This window comes from Hibiscus syriacus, unplaced genomic scaffold (genome assembly GCF_006381635.1).
Source record: "Hibiscus syriacus cultivar Baekdansim isolate YM2019G1 unplaced genomic scaffold, ASM638163v2 tig00002193_pilon, whole genome shotgun sequence".
NCBI lineage: Eukaryota > Viridiplantae > Streptophyta > Magnoliopsida > Malvales > Malvaceae > Hibiscus > Hibiscus syriacus.
The window spans coordinates 2547868-2554380 of record NW_024061914.1 but is presented as its reverse complement, the minus strand read 5'-3'; the positions used below and the strand labels follow the sequence as shown (position 1 = coordinate 2554380).

The following is a 6513-nucleotide window of genomic DNA, read 5'->3' as shown; positions in this document are numbered from 1 at the left end:
TTGGATACAATTTTCTTTCAAATAAAAGAACAAAAAGGCGAAGAAAAGTACAATGAAACGCTGGCAAAATCAACCGAAAAAATATATTTTTTTAAAAAAAACAGAAAATCAGAAAAATACCAAATTCCAACCTGACATGATGGCAAGAAGCGTAAATAAAAGAAAAGGAAGGGGGTGGAAGAGAAACGCAAAGTTTCAAACAGTGGGAAGGGACCCAACCCAAATTCATGAACTCTGCACTTTGCCTATAAATACTGTAAAACACCGCATGTGATTTCCCCATCAACGGTTCTCTGCGAGTTTCGGGGATCAAACACTCTTCTTTCACAAAGAGAGGACGTAAAAGAACTTTTTTTAAACTTATTTTCGTTGTTGTAGTTGATCTTTCTGCTTGCTAAGTTAGACTGAGATATGGCCAAGAACGTTGGAATTCTTGCTATGGAAATCTACTTCCCTCCTACCTGTGTTCAACAGGTAACATCATTCTTTCTGATCTTCAAAAAAAAAAAAATCTGGGTTCTGGCTGGATAGCTGAGACAAGTGAGAAAATGGGTGAAATATAGGTTTATTTTGTTTATTCATGGTGAATAAACTGAGTTTCCGAATAAAAAAGTTTGTTTATTTTTTCTTAAGCCGGCGCAAAATTGACTGGTAGAGAGGAATTCTAATTGTCTGCAGATTTTTTTTTTTGGTTTTTGTTTCGAAGTTTTTATTTTAACCTCTATTTGTTTCTGGAAAATTTTCTAGTTTTGGTTGTAGGACGATGGCTTTTTGTTTAATATGTTATTTATTCAAAGTTTTTTATTTTTCTTTTGGAATTATCATAAATAATTTCCTTGTTTCTGTTCCTTTCAAAGGAAAATCACTATTCATGGTTGGATTGTAATAGATTGATATAATATGGTATTGATTTCATGAATCCAGCTGAGCATCACTTTTGAATTGTACTCCATTCTTTTGTCCTACAAACAGGAAGCATTGGAGGCTCACGATGGTGCTAGCAAAGGGAAATACACCATTGGACTTGGACAAGATTGCATGGCCTTCTGTACGGAAGTTGAAGATGTTATCTCAATGAGGTTAGGAGCTCTTCATTTTATATGCTACTAGCATTATAGTATCATGTTTTCTCAATCGATGGTATTGTATCGCGGAGATGAACACTTCGATTTTACTAATTCTTTACCTTTGATTTGCAGTTTGACTGCTGTTACTTCACTCCTTGAAAAGTATAAGATTGACCCCAAACAAATTGGCCGTCTTGAAGTAGGTAGCGAGACCGTGATAGACAAGAGCAAGTCCATTAAGACCTTCTTGATGCAAATCTTTGAGGTACTCTTCCCAATCAGCTTGATTTCTAATCTAGGATAGTTGTCCCTTTCTTGCTCTGAGATAGTTAAAATATCAAGGATAGTAGTCCCGATCCGCATTTATTGAAACGGTATTACTTGTAGACACATTAGTGAATAGAGCTAGAGGCTGTATCAGTGAAAATCCATATTTCAGATTGAATAACTTGAAAAACTCTGATTTCTTTGATTGCAATTTACTAAAGCTTTGTTTATTTCTTAGGACAACTTTGGTGAAATTTAGAATCAAATGCCCTGTTCTTCACACTTTGCTCTTTTCTTATGTTAAACGATCAGAAATCTGGAAACAGTGACATTGAAGGGGTTGACTCAAGTAATGCATGCTACGGAGGGACTGCAGCTCTCTTCAATTGTGTCAATTGGGTGGAAAGTAATTCATGGGATGGACGATATGGTCTTGTTGTTTGTACCGACAGTGCGGTATGCTCATTTCCTGTACTATTACTTCGTAATAATGATATACAGTTGCAAATTTCCCGTATCTTACCCGACTTTTTCTTTTCAGGTCTATGCAGAAGGACCTGCTCGGCCTACTGGAGGAGCAGCTGCAATTGCCATGCTAATAGGACCTGATGCTCCTATTGCTTTTGAAAGCAAATTTAGGGGAAGCCATATGTCCCATGTCTACGACTTTACAAGCCCACCTTGCTAGTGAATATCCGGTAGTGCAGCCTTATTGCCTCTAAAGTTTTCTTTCCCTACTTTTATAGGAAGTAATTGTTTACATCATCGACATTGTTAGAGCTATGTATGATGAAGTTTCAAGGACAAATTTCGGAAAGAGTGTTTTAGTAAACAATTGTAATTGTTCTATCTATTGACATGCACCTGTAGGTTGTTGATGGGAAACTTTCTCAAACATGCTATCTCATGGCTCTTGATACTTGCTACAAATATTTTTGTCACAAGTAAGTCATTGCAAAAGTACTCGAAAGTATTTTCTGTTTATTTGATTTGGTCGATATATTATGTTTTCTAATTATTATGCTCTATAATGCCTGTGCATGTGACTGCAGGTATGAGAAACTAGAGGGCAAACAATTTTCCCTTTCTGACGCCGACTACATTGTATTCCTTCTCCATATAACAAGGTAGCTAACTTTTCTGGTTATCAATATTCCAATAAATTTCCTTTGTATTAACTACGGAAATTTTCGAATGTTCCTGATAATTTTCCATTTGAACTTCTGCAGCTTGTGCAGAAAAGCTTTGCTCGTTTAGTGTTCAATGACTTCACGAGGAATGCCAGGTTTTTCCTTTCTTTGATGCCCTCAAAGTTTCTATTTACTGTATTTCTCTGTGTTATTTACTTGGATTACATAATTTTATAGCTCTGTTGATGACATTACTAAGAAAAGCTGGCTCCATTTTCAACTTTGACCGGTGACGAAAGCTACCAAAGCCGAGATCTCGAGAAGGTCTATTTTGAACTTTCTTAATAATTCCTCATTTTTACCTGTTTTCGGAGGAATCAAAGTGACAAAAACTAGGTTATATTAGCTTTGGTTGATATCTGTTTTATTTCTTTCGGCATGCTTGATCTATTAGTGTATTTCTGTATCGGCAACCGGTATAATGGAACTGTATATTCGTATTAGATTGCTTCATCAAAAATTGCACTACTAAAAACAGTTCTAAGATTCGATAATTGTAGAATTTCATGCTGACACCATGCATTTGCAGGTATCCCAACAAGTTTCTAAGGCCCTTTACGACGCCAAGGTGCAACCAACAACCTTGATACCGAAGCAAGTCGGAAACATGTATACTGCATCTCTTTATGCTGCCTTTGCATCCCTTCTTCACTACAAAAACAGTGAATTGGTAATAGTTTAATCCTTTTTGACAGAAAACCAAAAATCTGCCATCGTGTTCTATATCCATTTACATCATGCATATTCAATAAACAGGCAGGGAAGCGGGTGATATTATTCTCCTACGGAAGTGGTTTGACTTCCACAATGTTTTCATTGCGACTACATGAAGGTCAACATCCATTAGCCTATCTAATATCGCAACTGTGATGAACGTTGCTGGGAAATTGAAGTCGAGGCATGAGTAATTCTTGCACTTTCTCGTTTTAGCCCCATTTTCGGATTTTATGATGTACCTGAGCACATTGAGGTGTTTTCTGCAGTTTTCGCCCGAAAAGTTCGTCGAGACAATGAGCTGATGGAGCACAGGTATGGAACCAAGGATTTTGTGACGAGCAAAGATTGTAGCCTTTGTTTCCCGGAACATACTACCTGACGGAAGTCGATGCCATGTACCGGAGATTTTATGCAAGAAGACGAGGAATGTTCCGCTTGCGAGAACGGTGCCGTTGCCAATGGTCACTGAAGAAGCGATCGATCATCCCCCGATGCCATTGAAGGAAGGTTTGTATTAGATGAGTAACAAGAACCGTGTGATGTTTAAAGCAAAAAAAAAAAGTTTGATTAATCTTTGTTTTATTTATTTTCAACCTTCCTTGTCTTAAGTTATTATGATAATAAAGATATTTTTATTGCTGCAGACAAATCTTTTCGTTTTCATTATTATTTTAAAAGTAATAAGATTCGTATTCTGTATATATATGGCCCACCTCGGAACTTTGATCCATGAAATCATTTTATTAAATCCACAAAAAGGACAGCAACTTCTGACACCACGTGGGAGGACCCAGCACGTGCAACTATTCCACTCCCAACTCAACCCCCAAAACCAAACTCATCAAACGATTTGATTTCGTTCAGATTTATACAGATTATATATCAAAATCTCTATAAACTTAAAAGGGTAAGTAAGTTGATATAAGTAGGTATTGAATTTGAATATTTGTGCATTCAAAAAATTTTTGTGAAAAAATTTATCTATTAAAATCAGATGTATAATGTAAGTCAATTCGATGAGTTTCGAAACCAAGAGAAGGGTTTTTGTAAAATTATTTAGATTTGTTATTAATTATGTAATTGTTTTTGTTGTTGAAAGAAAGATAAACAAACAGCTACCCTAAGCTAGACTTCCCTTTATCTGCGAGCAAGGACATCCCGGTTGTAGGTAGTCACAATAGCCTCTGGGGGATTGGAAAGAACTGACATCCGAAAGCTGCAGGTCGAACCAGTTTCTCCATGCCATCTGCAACAGAGTTACTTGTCGAGACATCCAGTTAAACGTTATTCTCCAATCCCTTTTGATCAGGTTCATCACATGTGGTACCAACGATGAATCACCCCACGCATCGCTTTCCTTTTGCAGAACATTGTTTGCCTCACTACAATTTGTCTCCACAACCACAGCTTCCAGCTGCAAATCCCAAGCCAGTTTTAGGCCATCTAAATGCCCCATAATTCTGCATCAACAACTGAACAATAACCTATGGTTTGGCGAACCCCCCCCCCCGATCCAAATGCGTAGCAACATTACCGTCGAACCATCTCCAAGACTCCAAACAAGTCCATCCCGAATATCTCCCCATAGTGAGCTCAAGACTTTCCAAAGTCAAGAACACCCATGTTTGACAATTGAATCCGGCGCAGCTTCTGACATTATGTAGTTGGGGAGTAAAACCGGGCCTCTCTGTCCTATTTCACTCACCATAGTTTCAATTTTTTCAATTTGCTGATTGAACTTTAGATATTGATTTTTTTGGTCACTCGACCGTTTACTCAGTAACGGCGTGCTCACGTGACTTATTTTAATAATAAAACATGTCACGCGTTTACTCACTGAACTTTACTCTTTCTCCTATTTAACTCACTGTACTTTTAATTTTTCAATTTTAATTTAATGACATTAGAAATTTAATGGTCGAGTGACAAAAAAAGTTTAATGTCTAAAGTTCAATGACAAAATTGAAAACATTGAAAGTACGGTGAGTGAAATAAGAGAGAGAGTAAAGTTTAGTGAGTAAGCTTATAATTTACCCTTTTCATTAATAATGCTTCATTTTTGCAATTTAAAAGCCTCATGTCTAGCCCTCCTTGCTTTGTGGGATTGCACATCATTCCAATAGATTAGATATACTTTTTTTCTTTTGATCAATACTTACCCAAATAAAACTTCGCATAAGTTGTTCGATTTCCCTACAAACACCCCACGGTAATTGATACGTTTGCATCGCGCAAGACGGGAGAGTCGAAAGATCAGATTTTGAAAGTGTGATTCGACCAGCTAGATATAAGTGCCTCATTTTCCACCCTGAGAGTTTATCCCGCACTTTCTGAATTAATAACTGGTAGGTTTCGTGGGTAACCCGCCTATGAAAAAGTGGCACTCCCATGTATCGTCCAAGGTTATTAACGGGAGTATACTGGAATCCACTGCTTATATCCCTCATATTGGATTCCACCACGTTTTTGGAGAAGCAAATATTAGTCTTTGGGGGACTGACCTTATGACCCGAGGCTAAACAAAACTCTCCAAGAACTCTCTGAATCACCTCCAATTGGTCCAAAGACACTTTGGCAAATAAAACAAGATCGTTTGCAAAAAAGAGGTAAGACAAGGCAGGATCACCTCTCGACAACCTAATTGTCTTCCACGAATTCAAAATCAAAACACATTGAATTGCTTGTGCGAGTCTCTCCATGCACATTACGAATAAATACAGTGAAAGTGGATCCCCTTAACGGACGCCTCGTGTAGGTTTAAAGGATTCGGTCACATCTCCATTCCACAAAATTTGAGTAGTAGTCGATGACACATAACTCTTGATAAGGGTTAAAAGCTCTTTGGGGCAACTAATATCTAACAACGTATCTGTAGACACTCGTTTTCGTTTTTGTCCGGATTTTAATCGTCTATTATTAATTATGTATTATTACTATTATTGTTATTAATACTATTATTATTATTATTATATTATTTCCAGGTAACAAATTGGGCCCAATAGAGATCCAAACCAAGCTATAAAGATCCAACAAGTGACCCAACAATTAGGCCCAAACAGCCAACCCAACAACATACAAGCCCAGAAGGAAGCAAGCCCATTTGGAAAACCCAAACAGATTAGGATTTTCACCCTAAGCTCCTCAGCCACCGTCAACAATGAGTAGCTCCCAGACCGACGCATGAACCTCACCGATCATATCATCACTGCGTGAGCCGCTATCGTCATCAGAACATGCCAAACAGTGAACCAAACACACAAAATCAGTCAGAA

General features: G+C 37.5%; 1 pseudogene; it reads left to right on the top strand.

Annotated features, from left to right (window-relative positions):
* Positions 1 to 298: 298 nt before the first annotated feature.
* On the top strand, positions 299 to 3792 carry LOC120138224 (annotated as a pseudogene).
* Positions 3793 to 6513: the final 2721 nt, after the last annotated feature.